Genomic DNA, 15,870 nt, shown 5'->3' with positions numbered 1-15,870 from the left:
GTGAATGGAGGATGGACTCATTCATTCATTCAACTGTGTCCCTTTGAAAACCTAGAAAGCTGAGCTTCCCATTTGAGGAGGCTGTATGAAAGTATGAGTTATAGATGTCTAGGAAGGGCAAACTCTTGGGTCCCTCCTCTATTTTTGAGGTATTACAGGAAAAATTAGCTGTTACCAAGTACCAGGTGCAGATCTAAGCATTTTACATGTATCACCTCATTTAACCTAAAAGAAAAACACAACCCTGAGGCAGCATATCTTTCAGATTGATGTTCCTCTTTCATCTTAACAACCCTCTACAGTTAACAAGGCCATTTGTTTGATGAGAAATCTGAAAAAGCTGAAAAGGGGGAAATTAGATTTCTAGTGGGATTTTCTAACGGGTTAAGGTGGGAGACCCTGGAGTTGGGGGACTCTCACTTCCCAAGAAGATCTTTGCTGGCTCTGAGTTTCTAGATGGGTTTAGCAGGAGGGAGGGTGGGTGTGGCCTTCCAGCCCTTGACAATAGGCAGAGGAAGATATGCATCGAGGTCACCTGACGTGTTACTGATTAGGGAGAAAATGACATTCTGATATCTTGGAGAATGCTTCCTAGAAGTCTTTAGAGACAGGAACGACCATGGGGGTCAACTTAAATCTGTGAAAGGAGCTTAAGAGGAGGCCAGAGGGAGAATTCTCAGTGAGCTACAGTGGCTCTTTGTTTCCACCAACTACTGGTCCAACAGCAGGAGAGAAGGCAATGAGATATACGGAAGGACTTCACTATTGTTTGGGGCTGATAGGGGAATCTTGCCTCCCGTGGTGACTGTGAAGTCAACGCATTCCTCCATTACCAGTCTGCCAGAGGTGGAGGGATGGTGGTTGCAGTGGTGGTGGTGGGGGGTGGTGGAGAGGGAGATGGTAGTGAATGTGGGATGGTTCGCCTGCTTGACCTCTGACCAGCTAGAAAAGCCTGGGATTTCTAAGGAGGAGGAGGACATTTGCCAAAAGGGCACTTGAGGGGAGGGTCAGTATGTTTGGGCTCCAGTCGGGGGTGAAGTCAGAGACATAAATCACACCTCCCAACTGCCCATTTCCTCTTTGAGCCAAGTTCCCAGCCAAAAGCCCAGCTCTCCTGCCAGAGGAGTGAGTGCAGTGATGGGGGAGGAGCCAAGGAGCTGGGAGCTGGTGCTTGGGCATGGGAATCAGTTGGGACCTCGAGTCTGGTCTCCTCAGGGTCGTGAAATGCGCTCAGGGTCAGGGCTGGTAGGACCGGGAGGCCAGAGATCTTAACTGAGTAATAATGAGAAATGCTTATGAGGGTTGTAGATCGTCATTCCACTCAGGACACACCCACTGCACACCCGGTCTGCCAAATTCTCCCCCACAAATAAAACCACTCTGACGTGCCTAGAGGCGCAGATACCTCCATAGACAATGGCCCCCATCCAGCTCTTCCCCTTTTCAGCTGCTGCTCACTTTTGCCCGAAAACCCCAGATCTTCCTGTGAGCTGCACTAGAAGAAAGGAGCAGGGGTTGAAAGAGATAAGAGTGTCTTGGATCTCCTTTAAGATCTGGGAGCATCCTCCCTCGTGCTCTGCTTTTTGTGTGTTGTGTCTGCTGCCCCTCTGCGCTGGGGACAGGTCTGGAGGGTGTTCCCTCTCACTTTAGGAGAGACTTGGCGGCACCTGGGGATCACAGTCACGTCACGGAGCAGGAGGCCTGATGGGGTACGCATGTTGGGAGTGGGGCAGGAAATTGAGAAAGCAACTCAGACAATGGTGGTTTCCGCTGGCTTGGGTCCAGGTTGCTGGGTCCTGTCTGACCCTAACAGCACCTCCTACCTTTTCCTTTGGTCAGCTTCCTACTCAGTGCTTATTTGTGGGGAGAGGCAGGAGAGGCAGGGTTCCTTTGGAAGAAAAGTAGCCCTTCTGTCAGCCCTTTTCCAAGTGACTGTTCTGGACTAAGAACAGGGATCGGGATCTGGGGGAATAGGTAACCTCATCCAGCCTGAAGCCATCCCAGCCCTGCCTACTCTTCTCTTCCATGTAAAGCTTGGCATGGCCCCTCCATGCTGTAGCTATAAGCACTTTGATGTTTAAGGGGAATCATGATGCTCTTATTTTGGAATAAGTTTACCCCATTCCGTTCTCTGAATTGTCTGTTTGCAGTCCCATTAGTCTGGAAACTTCAGTGGAACAAAGACTGTGTGTCTGTCAGTTGGTACAGGCCCCAGACCAGCATTAAGAAAATAATATACTATACTTGGTAGGCAAAGTGACAATATGATAATAGTGGAGCAGGGGGGAACTTGGGAATGCTAAAATTATTATTACTTTTTTTCCTAGAAAAGGGGTGAGGTTAGGGCCATAGCTACCAGGACCACTTAAATGGGGGTAAACTGGCCTGAGGCCTCCCTTCTCCCGTACCTGTGAGGACCAGAAAAAGCCTCTTTCCAACAAAACCTCTGTTTGTCACTTGAATCTCAGTGTTTCCATATTGTCTCACTATTACGCCGGGTTTATCTTTATCTTTGCTCTTTTGCATGTCTGGAATGCTCTGTATCATTCATCAAGGCCCACCCAAGCCCTGAATACGCTTCCCCAGTTCATTCTAATTCTCAGTAATGTCCCACTGTTCTGAATTCCTGCACTCACAGTCTGGACTATAGTCTTCCACTTAATTATACAGGGTATTTACAAAATCTTTGTGCAATTTAGAAACAAAATACATTTGGATGTACATATGAAACCATTTATCTCAGATTGGGACTTGAATCCATGTGGCCAGGACTTGAACCTGGCTAAAACCCACAGTCTTCCAACTGAGATCACAGACCTGGTTTCAGAACCTAATGAAGCTCAGGTTCTTGATGTCTCGTCACAGAAAGAATTCAGTGAGAGACAAAGGGATAGGTGAAAAGTGGACACTTCACAGACAGAATGTGGGCCATCGCAGAGGGCAACTGCTGCCTGGAAATGTGGCGGGGTTTGCTTTTATGGGCTGGGTAATTTCATAGGCTAATGAATGGGAGGATTATTCCAATTATTTGGGGGAAGGGGTGGAGATTTCCTGGAATTGGGCCACTGCCCCACTTTTTGATCTCTGATGGTCATCCTTGGAACTGTCATGAAACCTCTGGGTGTGTCGTTTAGCTTGCTGATATATTACAATGAGCATATACTGAGGAGCAAGGTTTATTTGCATGGTCAATCAAAGGTTAATCGAAGTTGACTTGTCTGCCACCTTGGACTCATTTGATTCTAATCAGTTTATGTTGTGTCCTTGGTTATGCCATTCTTTCAAAAATTGTGCCCTGCTCCCTTCCCTCCTGTTTCACATATGGTTCAGTTTCAGTTCAGTTCAGTCACTCAGTCGTGTCTGACTCTTTGCGACCACATGAACCGCAGCATGCCAGGCCTCCCTGTCCATCACCAACTCCCGGAGTCCACCTAAATCCATGTTCATTGAGTTGGTGATGCCATCCAACCATCTCATCCTCTGTCGTCCCCTTCCCCTCCTGCCCTTAATCTTTCCCAGCAGCAGGATCTTTTCAAATGAGTCAGCTCTTCGCATCAGGTGGCCAAAGTACTGGAGTTTCAGCCTCAACAGCAATCCTTCCAATGAACACCCAGGACTGATCTCCTTTAGAATGGACTGGTTGGATCTCCTTGCAGTCCAAGGGACTCTCAAGAGTCTTCTCCAACACCACAGTTCAAAAGCATCAATTCTTCAGCACTCAGCTTTCTTTATAGTCCAACTCTCACATCCATACATGACTACTGGAAAAACCATAGCCTTGACTAGACGGATCTTTGTTGACAGAGTAATGTCTCTGCTTTTTATTATGCTGTCTAGGTTGGTCATAACTTTCCTTCCAAGGAGTAAGCATCTTTTAATTTCATGGCTGCAGTCACCATCTGCAGTGATTTTGGAGCCCAGAAAATAAAATCAGCCACTGTTTCCCCATCGCATATGGTAGAAACAATTAAAAATATTTTATGAACGCATATTCCATATAGAATTTCTAATGCTAATGTTTGCTTTTTGTTGAGTTGGTGATGCCATCCAACCATCTCATCCTCTGTCATCCCCTTCTCCACCTGCCTCTTGCTTTTTGTTAATGTACTTTTAATTTGCAAAGGCAGAGTGCATTCTATACTGGAAAGACCCAGGTTTGAATGCCGCCTTTCTCACTTAATAGATATGTGACCTTAGGAAGTTAACTTTCCTGGGTCTCAGTATCTTCATCTGTAAATGGACAAAACAACTTCCTCATAGATTTATTGGAGAATTAAACTAACATACTGTATGTAAAATTACCTCCCACAGTGCTTGACTGCACATATTAAAGCCTCATTCAGTTTGTCTGAGGAATCTGAAATCTATTCAAAGTCTGATGTGGTCTCTGAATGGAATGGAATGTATTTTATAGGTCAGTTCTCAACACAGATATTTCTTCCTCCAAGGAGCCTTCCTTTTTCCCCAACCCAGTACCCCAGATTTCTCTGTCATAGCCCTTACCTCACTGTATGGTATATCATTCTTTAATTGCCTCTCCCACTGGGCTTAATTCTGTGGGGATCTTGTTTACTTTTGTTTTCCCATTGCCTAACATGTTGCCTAGATCAGTAAACATTATGTGAATAAACTAAATCTTAAAAAAAAAAAAAGGAATGGTAAACAACACAGTGATATTATAAAACTAGTGTCTGAACTCTATGACAAATAATTTAAATTAAAAAGAAAAATTATTTAGTTATTTGGGTGCATTGGGTCTAAGTTGCTGCGTGAGGGATCTTTAGTTGTGGCATGCAGGACCTAGTTTCCTGACCAGGGATCAAACCCAGGCCCCCTGCATTGGGAACGTGGAGTCTTAGCCACTGGAGCAGCAAGGAAGTCCCATAATTTTTTTTTTGCGATAAGATAGCTTTCCAGGACTTCCCTAGTTAAGACTCTGCACTTCCACTGGAGGGCTGGAGGGGGAACAGGTCTGATGCCTGGTCAGAGAACTAAGAGACCGCTCTCCTCCTGAGGTACGGCAAAACAAAACAAACTAAAATAACGTAGTCTTGCAGCAAGATAGTACTTCTTGCGATCCTGTTTTTAATGTACATCCAGTTCTTGAAATGTATCTGAAGATGTGATCCAATTACTCGTCAACCTCAGTCACCTGACCTGTCCCCAGAGAACTATATTTTGTAGGTGTAGCAGCATCGACTCCAAGAATCTAGACTCCTTTTCCTTTTAATAATATGACCCCTCCACTCTGCCACCCACACAATGAGTTTTAACAGGCTTCATGGTTGCTGGGTAGCGTACTCTGCCCAGTCCCTTTAACAGTTAGGGTTGGACACACAGCTAATTCTGCTCAATGGAATGTGAGTAAACCAATGTGTGTCACTTGTCAGTCATGTTCTTAAAAAGGAAAGGTGATCATCTTCTACTTCCTCTTCCTTCTGCTTGCTGGGATGTGGCAACAGACTAGGCAGCCACCTTGGATCAGTGATGCAAGCCTTCTTCACCAGTCAAGGACTACCTACTCCATCTACTTCTGGACTGTTACTGTATCTGAACCCTTCTCTTTGTGGGTCTCTGTGACATAGCAGCATGGCCTACATTCTTTAAATGAAGATTGAGATCACAACGGAATCATGAAATCTCTTAGCCTACTCTGAAGAATGTTCTCAAGGAGCTTAAAGGTAAAGCAGAACCAAGTTTCAGTTAAAATAGAATCTCCTGAAGTTGTTTAATTTAACAGCATTTTGTGAAAAACTATGAAATTTGCCCCATCATGGCATATTCAAATTTCTTGCAGGTTTATATATATTCTGCCTCTTTTGTTTAGCATAATATATTATTTATGGTAATTTTGATATCCAAGGTGGTTTATATAGCCAGACTCCAAGATGGCCCAAAGAGCCTCATCTCCTGGTACCCATGCCCGTCTATGCTCTCTTTCTATACTGAATCATGGCTGGCCTATGTGATCAGCACAGTACTCTGGGACTGATATGTGTAACTTCTGAGGCTAAGTCATAAAAGACATGGCCGTTTCCATCTTGGTCTCTCTCTTGGTTTATTCGCTGTGAGGAAGGCCAGCCACCATGTTAGGGGGACACTTAAGCAGGCCTATGGAGAGATCCATGTGGAAAGGAATTGAGGTCTTTCAACAAAAGCCAGCACCCACTTGCCAGAATTTGAGTTCACTCCCATGAAGTGAGTGAGTTACCTTGCAGCATGCAGTGGCCAACCCCATCCAACTTTCAAATAACTACAGCCCCAGCTGATGTGCTGACTACAGTGCCAAGAGAGACATCAAGCCAGAGCCACCCAGCTAAGTGGCCTCTGAGTTCCTGACCCACAGAAACCGTGTGAGAGAATGCTTCTTGCTGCTTTTAAGTCACTTTTGAGGTAATTTGTTATGTATCAAGAGATAACTATTGTTCAGTTGCTCAGTCATGTCCAGCTCTTTGCAGCCCCATGGACTGCAGTATGCCGAGCTTCCCTGTCCTTCACCATCTCCCAGAGTTTGCTCAAACTCATGTCCATTGAGTCAGTGATGCCATCCAACCATCTGATCCTCTATTATCCCCTTCTCTTCCTGCTTTCAGTCTTTCCCAGCATCAGGGTCTTTTCTAATAAGTTAGCTCTTCACCTCAGGTGGCCAAAGTTTTAGAGGTTCAGGTTCAGCATCAGCCTTTCCAATGAATATTCAGGATTGATTTCCTTTAGGATTGACTGGTTTGATCTTGCAGTCCAAGGGATTCTCAAGAGTCTCCTCCAACACCACAGTTCAAAAACATCAGTTCTTTGGCATTCAATCTTCTTTATGGTCCAACCCTCACATCCATACATGACTGCTGGGAAAACTATGGCTTTTACCCGACAGACCTTTGTCAGCAAAGTAAAGTCTCTGCTTTTTAATATGCTGCCTAGGCTTGTCATAGCTCTTCTAAGGAGCAAGCGTCTTTTAATTTTGTGGCTGTAGTCACCATCTACAGTGATTTTGGAGACCAAGAAAATAAAGTCTGTCACTGTTTCCATTGTTAATCAATAACTATTATAGGCTATCAATTCCTTGAAAGTGAAACTCTTTTTTTTTGGTAAATTTGTTCTTAGGGATTCATGTTTTTACCTATTTTCCTTCAAGTTATTACATCTCCCTCCCCCAAAGCTTATAGCATATTCAAATATGGGATGGAGTATGAGCTGTGAAGGGCTTCCCAGGTGGCGCTAGTGGTAAAGAACCCACCTGCAAAGCAAGGGGTCAGGAAGATCCTTTGGAGGAGGGCCCAGCAACCCACTCCAGTATTCTTGCCTGGAGAATCTCACAGACAGAAGAGCCTGGTGGGCTATAGTCCAAGGGGTGGCAGAGTTGGACATGATTGATTGACTACCACTCACTCACTGACAAGGTGGAGGGGAAATCAAGAGAGTAAGACTCAGGCCTCAAGTAAATACTGCTATTTGTCCTTTTGGAATCTCCCCGGACTCCCTGTTCTCCATTCTGCAAAGGAATATTTTCTTAAGTCTGGGTATACTGGAAAGTATATCTCCTTTGGTAAATGAGGAATTTCTAATATCCTATGGAAACTCACTTGGGCAAAAGGAGTGAGATAGTGTTTGGAGGGGAAGTAAAAGAAGAGGGATACCTCTCTTCACAGAATAAATTCAGGCACAGGTCCTTTTCTAGGGACCGGGTGAACCCTGCATCAGCAGCCAGAGAGCCAGCAGTCAGCCCAGTGGATGGGCAGGAGGGGACTTGAGTGAGGATGGGCAGTTCTGGGGGCAGTGGGGCAGGGGTCAGACACAGATCTGCATTAGATCCAAACTCCGTAGATAGTAATACAATGGATGTCACCCAGATGAGCACCACTTTCTTTTTGACACACAAGTTTTAGACTCTCTTAGTCACAAAGTTGACAAGAGTCTCCAGCCTTCTCAGTATACAGGAGATTGGGAGGTCTGGACCTCTGATCTTCAAGTCTCTGTGATGGTGGGAAATCCCTGTGGCCTAGTGGTGGCAGTGGAGACAGTGGATCTGGAGGGACATTGGGAACCCAGAACTTTCACTTCCCCCTCCTCTAGTACTTGCTTCCCTTAGCTTAGACAAAACTGTGCCTGGTCACATGGGGGTCTCTGATGCTAGACTGTTCACCCTCAACAAGGGAAAGTCAATGACTTCTTGAAATTGAATAGCACATGTTGGAAGAGGAAGATAGTCTAAATATCATCTAGCCCAACATCCTCATTTTACAGACAAGAAACTGAAGCCCAGAAAAAAAGAAACGACTTGCTCAAGGAAATGCAGCTAATGAGGGATAGAATCCAGGTGGTCCTTGTTCCAAATTAGCTCCTTCTATCACATCGCACTGCCTTTACTTGACTTCCATCTTACACTGTTTTATCCTTTTAACTTCTGACTTCAAGTTCTGGGTCATATTCAGAAAGGTCCATTTCCAGACTTCCTTTTTCCAGTGGAAGAGTAAAGAGCCCCTGCTACTGTTTTTAGGTAAAGTAGGGCATTACCCCTGTTCCCTGCCTCCCTTTCTCCTGTTGCTCTCAGCGAGGAACTAACAGTGCGGAGGAGGGCTTTCATAAGTTCTGGGCTCCATTCAGTTTGTGCAGGGGAAGCTGATGGGCACAATGTTATGGGATGCCCTTTGCCTTGGCAGGCTGACTGTACCCAACTGGATGTCATGGCTTAGTGCCCAATGGCAGGGAGGGTGCCCACCCATACATTAACTTGGTGCCTGGCATCCACAGATGATAGAGAGTTGGTTGGATATCTATGCTAAATCCTGCCTGGTCTTCCAGTTCTTGTTTGTGTCACTTTGAGATTCATGTATGTGTGGGAATTTTAGAAGGATATTGGCATTTCCAGATGGGCAGGAATGACACCTCACTGTCAACATAGAATCTGTGGCAAACAGCACAGATCCTGGATTTCAAATGTCTCCATGATCCTCCTCTTCCCATCTTTCCCCTACTATAGAGTCCTTTGTATCACCCCTTCCTAGCCAGGAGATGACAGGTCACAGTCTCAGGCTAAAGTCTCTGTGAAAGGAAAGGAAGTGAAATATGTGGGTTAGGATGGCTGGGGAGTGGAGAGCAGCAAAGGCATCCTGCTTACTCTGCCATAGGCTTCAGAAGACGCTGGAATGTACTTGCTGCTGCTGCTGCTAAGTCACTTCAGTCGTATCCGACTCTGTGTGACGCCAGAGGCGGCAGCCCACCAGGCTCCCCCGTCCCTGGGATTCTCCAGGCAAGAACACTGGAGTGGGTTGCCATTTCCTTCTCCAATGAATGAAAGTGAAAAGTGAAAATGAAGTCGCTCAGTCGTGTCCGACTCCTGGCGACCCCGTGGACTGCAGCCCACCAGGCTCCTCCGTCCATGGGATTTTCCAGGCGAGAGTACTGGAGTGGGGTGCTATTGCCTTCTCTGGAAGGAACTTACTGCCCAGTAATTTCCACTGCAGTCTCAGGCAACCTTAGACTGTATTGCCACCTGCTGGACACGAAGGAGATTGACAACCCTGTGTCATCTCTTCAGATGGAGAGTTAACTAAAACTGCACAATTATGCCACCTTTATTCCAAGGTTAAATTCTTCCTTCTCAGAACCTGTTGAGGTTACAGTTTTCTCTCTTGGAAGTCTGCCTTTTCAGGACTGGAGTCTAGGGAGACCTGGGAGTCTCCCTAGGACTGGTTCTCTAGGGAGGCTAATTTCCCCCATGTGCTGTCCTTTATCAAAAATTCTCTCAGAGGCTGAATACAGAGCCCTGCACCCTCACTCAGCTGCATGAGGTGGAGGGAGGTTGCAATTTATGTCCCTCCTCATATAGGTTAACTATGTCCACAAACAGAAAGCAGCAGGCAGATGGGATTATGCTTGGCTCTAGATCACAGGGTCCCTGTTAGCCTCAGAGGCGGAAGGAAATCCTAGATTGCCCTTATTTGACTCTCCCCTGCCTGATCGAGCTATGGGGGGAGGTGGGGGAGTCCTCCACTGTGCTATTCATACTTACTGGCTGTTCTCCTCTTCCCATGTCCTAGCAGAGACAATGCCACTAGAACCCACTAGCAATCACCCCGTCCATGCTGAAATCTTGGGTGAGTTAACTCCTAGAGCCCCCAGGCTGCATCTTCAGAGGTGAAGGTCATTTGTAAGCAGTGTGTGTGTGCTCAGTCGCGTCCGACTCTTCACGACCCCATGGACTGTAGCCCACCCGGCTTCTCTGTCCATGGGATTCTCCTGGCAAGAATACTGGAGTGGGTTGCCATTTCCTCCTCCAGGGGATCTTCCTGATCCAGGGGTCAAACCTGGATCTCCTACATTGCAGGCACATTCTTTACCACTGAAACACGGGGGAAGCCCCTTATAAGTAGTGACAACTCTCAAATGAATCTTTTATTGGTAAAATGGGACATCAATAAATATGCTCAGAATTGATCAGGACATATAATATCAATCTGTGGAGGGTATAGGGCTAGGCAAACAAATGGCAGCAGATCTAGAAATCTACTTTCTTTTCCCAGCTGGCATTGTGATTTACCCAGATTAAGTAAAGAGCAGCCATTTCTTTTTTATTTTTTGGATGCCTGACCTTGACTGAGGAGGATGTCCTTTAAGTGTCTTTGAAATTGCTATTTTAGAAGGAAGAAATAGAGGAGTTAAGACGGTGGATGGGGAAAACCCTGTGCTGGGTGTCGTGTACATCATGTCATCTGCGTACTAGGTGCCCTCAGTTTACTTGTTATGGCTGAAATGTATTGAGTGCTGACTTAACACTCTTAAACACTTTAATGCGTTTTCCATTTATACCTTTAAATGATCTTATGATCTGGGTACTGCACTTTATTATACTCTTGTTCTTGATCGCTACTAGGCCATACTCTTTGTGGTGAATGTGCAGATTTTAAGGACCCGGGTCCTTAAAACTCAAATAGTGTAATTATCTTCCTTGTAAATTCCTAAAAAACCTTTATTCAAAGTAATATGTGGTTTCAGAAACTTTATTGTACCTAAGAATTATACAAGGTGTGTTGTGAAAAATAGATTCTTGAGTGCTGCTTCCAGATACCCTGATTCAGGAAATCTGGACCAAAGCCCAGCAATCTGCATTTTAAAATAGGCACCCAAGTAATTATGATGAAGGTGATATTTGGATTATGCTTTGAGGAACACTGCCTTTGACTATAAATGGCTTGAGGGTAGGGCTGTAACTATAACAAATCTTCATGTGTACATCCATCTTGGCTGCGTGTAGCAATAGATGTGATACTGGTGTTTATCATCTGTGGTGAAGAACTAAACCCGGTCTATTTACTCTTACCTATGTGTGTGTGTGTGTGCGCACACATACGTGCACACAAGGAAGAGGCAAACTTGAGCCTCCCCGTCTGTCAAAGGCCCTTGGAAAAGAGGCTATACGTTAAGTGGCTTTTCCTTTTGCTAACCTGAAATATCTCTGGGCAAAGGTTTGGAGAAGGCTGTACAATTTGACATACTGACCCTGCTGTTTCTGCTGCCTTCACTGGAGAGGGCTGAGAAGAGGCTGTTAGTTTTCTCTACCTTTTGAAATGCACAATGCAGGGGGCGGGGTGAAGGGAGGAGAGTCTGGGGACTAAGCTAGAGTTGGTAAACAAGCTTTGAAGCAAACTAAGGAAGCATATTAGCAGGGGAGAAATGAAGGGCTGCACAGGGCTCCTGTAATGCCACAGCATTCTCTGAAGACAGCATCAGTCGCTGCCGGGTGTCTCTTATTTTGAAGGAAATAACAACAACAAAAAACAGTATTGGCAACCTGACCCTTGGCTAACACTTGAAGATTTGTCTGGAAATTGTGCTCTGAAAAGCCATTTACATCAGAGAAGCAAGAGAATGAAGGACAAGTCTTGCAGGGAAAGAAAAAAAAAAAAGGCCAAAAAATACAGCAAGCACCTCAAATAGCCCAAAGGAAGTAGCAGGGACCTGAGGAAAGCTCTGTTTAATCTTTGGCCTAGCTACCATAGCCAGGAGGATGATTTTTAATGGAGTCTTTATAACAAGCCTGCCTTTTGAGGTTGTGATGAGCCCTTCTAGCTCTAGAATCAGTGATGGCTCTTTGAAGAATTTCTTTCCCCCTTCAACTCCTGGCGACAGATTAACTAAAACTCCAAACTGGGAAATTAGGGAACTCCGAAGCTGCTCTGTGTTAAAAGGCTGTGTTTTAAAAGGCTGTATTTGATTCAATATGGTGAAGGCAAAATCCCTTCTACTTTCTAGGTTCCTTTTTCCCCACTGCTTCTCTCCTCACATCTGGATAGCCTCAAAGAATGTTTTAAGGTTAACAGGGAAATTTTACAGAATGATCAAAAATAAAGAAATCCCTAGAGATGGTTGCATAATCTTCTTCCTCTTTATTTTCAAAATGTTTTTTCAATTGAATAACAAATCAAAAATTAGGGTTGGATTGAATCTTGGAGGTCAGAGAAGAGAGGAATGAAGCACAGTTTAAAGGACGTTTTAAGGTCAAAGGGCTGGTCTTAGATTCAAGATAAGTCTGTGTGGACTCCTAGTTCAACATTCTCTCTAACTCCTTTCATAACTACTTTACTCAAGAGGTTTGTGCCTGCCCCCCAACTCCCCCAACCCCCTCAGGCAAGTACAGTAGCAACAAAAGTCTTGGCTTTTTTTTTTTTTTCTGAGGGGGAGGGTTTGGCATATGGTATCTTTTCCTGTGAACTTTGAAAATAACTATTTCCTTTAAAAAAACAAAAAAGGGCTTACCTCAATCTTATTTTATAAAAGCAAACATTCAAAAACCCCAACACACCCTAGAGCAAACCCTCAACGCTCCAGGTTCTGATTATCCAGTTTCCTTCTTCCTCCCTCTGCTGACCATGCATTTGGATGTTTATGTTGGTCAGTAGCTCTGCAAAAAATCTGATACTATATATGTTGTGGGGTCATTTGTCCTGTTTGTCAGCAGCTTCCGGATCCCTGGGTGGTACTATGGTGCCGTGTTCTCACACTCAGTATTCCCCTGGCCATCAAGGCTGTAGTTCTGTTGGTGTTAGTTTGGTAGTGTTCTGGGAGTCATTCCTAGAGGTCCCAGTTACAGCCTGCTTCTCCAGCTATTCAAAGGATTATGGTACGCACTCCATAACTGTCTTACATTTCTGCTTAAAATACCGAGATGTTGAGAGCGTTTTTTTTGGCTGCACCATGGTCTTCGACCTTAGTCCTACCAGGGATTGAACATGTGCCCCCTGCAGTGGAAGCTCAGTCTTAACCACTGGACTACCAGGGAATTCTGAGTGTTTTTTTTTTTCCTAAACTGGCTGATATGGAAGTTTAGAAGTTAATCATAATGCAACTCAAAATTAGTAACAACAGAGGACAGGAGCCTAGGTCAGAGAGCCTAGAGGTTACCCAAATAAATAATATTTGAGTTGGAACTTGAAGGTGGAATATGCTAAATGGAGAATCATTGGGAAGGCAAGGGAACAAGTACATTTCAGGAAGCAAGATGTACCAAGGTGTGGTCATTAAAGAGCACAGTGTGTTAGACAGATGGGGTGTTCACTATGGCTAGACTATTAACAGAGTCAGGAGAGATGAGGCTGGAGCAACTGTGAAATGTGGTGGGAATAAGAAATACTGTCTTTGCAGGGGAGCAGACCTGACTGCAATTCCAGTTCCTCCATGTAGAAACTAAGTAATTCTGGTCAAATCTTGTATGCTGCTGCTGCGTCGCTTCAGTCGTGTCTGACTCTGTGCGACCCCATAGACAGCAGCCCACCAGGATCCCCCGTCCCTGGGATTCTCCAAGCAAGAACACTGGAGTGGGTTGCCATTTCCTTCTCCAATACATGAAAGTGGAAAGTGAAAGTGAAGTCGCTCAGTTGCGACCCCATGGACTGCAGCCCACCAGGCTCCTCCGTCCATGGGATTTTCCAGGCAAGAGCACTGGAGTGGGGTGCCATTGCCTTCTCCCCAAATCTTGTATAGTCTATACACAAATTTTGTATAGTCTCACTTTCCTTATCTACCAAGTGGGGACCTAAAATATCTATTTCATAGGGGAACTGAATGTGATAATGCATATGAAGTGTTTTGTACAGTGCTTGGCACAGACCAAGTGCTCAAAAAGCCTTTGCTATTATTATTAGGTAAACTGGAAACAGATTACCAAATATCTTGAAGGCAGGTGGAAGATAAACTGAAATGGGACGAACTGAGTGGCTCCAAGACTACGTAGGAGGCTGCTGTAACAGTCTAAGCGGGGATGATGCTCTGAAATAAGGCAGTGACAGTAGAGATACAAAGAACTGGTTGGCTTCAGAAGGCTTCTTTGGTACCAAAGTTCCAGAATTTGGTGATTAACTGAATGAAGAATTATGAAAAGACTAGACAAACAGTAACATCATTAACTTAGGTTACATATGAGGAACAGCAAGTCCAGATAGTAGCTGAAGCTCAAGGCTCTAAGTGTCTCCAAGTCCAAGGCCTGTTCCAAAGAAAGAGGCCTTAAGTAATTCTTTTGTGCATAACATTGATATGGCTCTTACCACAAGCGTCACAAGCAACAACTTGCTTCTCCTTGAATGTTCAAAGGAGTAGGACTAAAATAGACCACTGGTCCTGCAAATTAGTAGGTTGAGTGGAGACAGAACAGAGTGGGCAGAGTGCAATAGACTGAGTAAGTGGGAACTTCAGACCAAGTATAGACTTTTTCAATAAATCTAGCACCGAAGGGAAGAAGCAAGCCAACATTAGAGAGGCAGTGGGGAGGCTTCTACATGTTGATTTGCTCAACATGCTACTCGTCTAGTGTACGGTACTGGAAATCTGGACTACATTTCCCACAATCCCTTGTAGCTAGGGGTCAGATACTATTTCAGATCTGCCAATCAGATGTATTATCATATGTTTCTAAAGTCAGCAAGGATTAAGAGAGGGTGCAGGGCATCCATTTGGGGATGCTGATAGTGGCAGAGGTAGTGTGCTTCTTGAACAGGCAGCTTCTTTATTGTAGTAGAAGCAGCACCTTCTGGAGCAGTCTTTGGCTATTATTTCTGGAAGTCCAGTTGAGAGTTAATTTCTTCAGTCTCCTCAACAATTCTGTGATCCATTTAATGCCCTATGACAAATCCTTTCCTGCTTAGACTGGCTCAAACGGATGTTTTCTGCAACTGAACCTGATTAATATGGTGGAGAGGCTATGTGTTTTTTTTTTTTTTTTAATGAATGTAATGGTACCATTTTGTAGCTTAAAGAGTTAAAGACAACTTACTTATTACTGAAAAATATAACATACAAAGAGAAAGAAATTGAATTGAGAGAAAAGAAGGAATAACTTATGGAAGATATTGGAAGACAGAAAAAGTTAGGCGGGAGAGCCATCCTTCGACAGCCCCAATAATTCTTGCCTCCTCGTATTCATGCTCCTTCGACTTCTCCTACAAAGAAAAGGGCTCACCAGCCTAACCAAAAGCATGCTGTGGAAATGATGGAGTGTGACTTCTAAAGTTAGGTCATTAAAGAATTTATAGCTTCCTCCTTGCTCTTAACTCACTCACTCTGGGGGAAGGCACCTGACATGTGAGGGCACTCAAACACGCTATGGAGAGTCCCGTTATGTGGAGGAACTGAGTCCTTCTGCCAACAACCAGTACAGACTTGCCAAATATGTGAGTGAGCCACATCAGAAGTAAATCCTCCAGCCTCACTTCAAGTCTTCAGAAAACCGTAGCCCTGCCTGACATCTTGACTGCAACCATGAGAGATCCCAAGCCAGGATTACCCAGCTAAGCCACTTGTGAATTCTTCACCCTTAGAAACTTGTTTAAATCCAGGGAAGATCCCTTGGAGGAGTACACAGCAACCCACTCCAGTATTCTT

Source organism: Ovis aries, chromosome 3 (genome assembly GCF_016772045.2).
Source record: "Ovis aries strain OAR_USU_Benz2616 breed Rambouillet chromosome 3, ARS-UI_Ramb_v3.0, whole genome shotgun sequence".
Classification (NCBI taxonomy): Eukaryota; Metazoa; Chordata; class Mammalia; order Artiodactyla; family Bovidae; genus Ovis; species Ovis aries.
The sequence above is the reverse complement of the archived record's forward strand: the minus strand, read 5'-3'. Positions refer to the sequence as shown.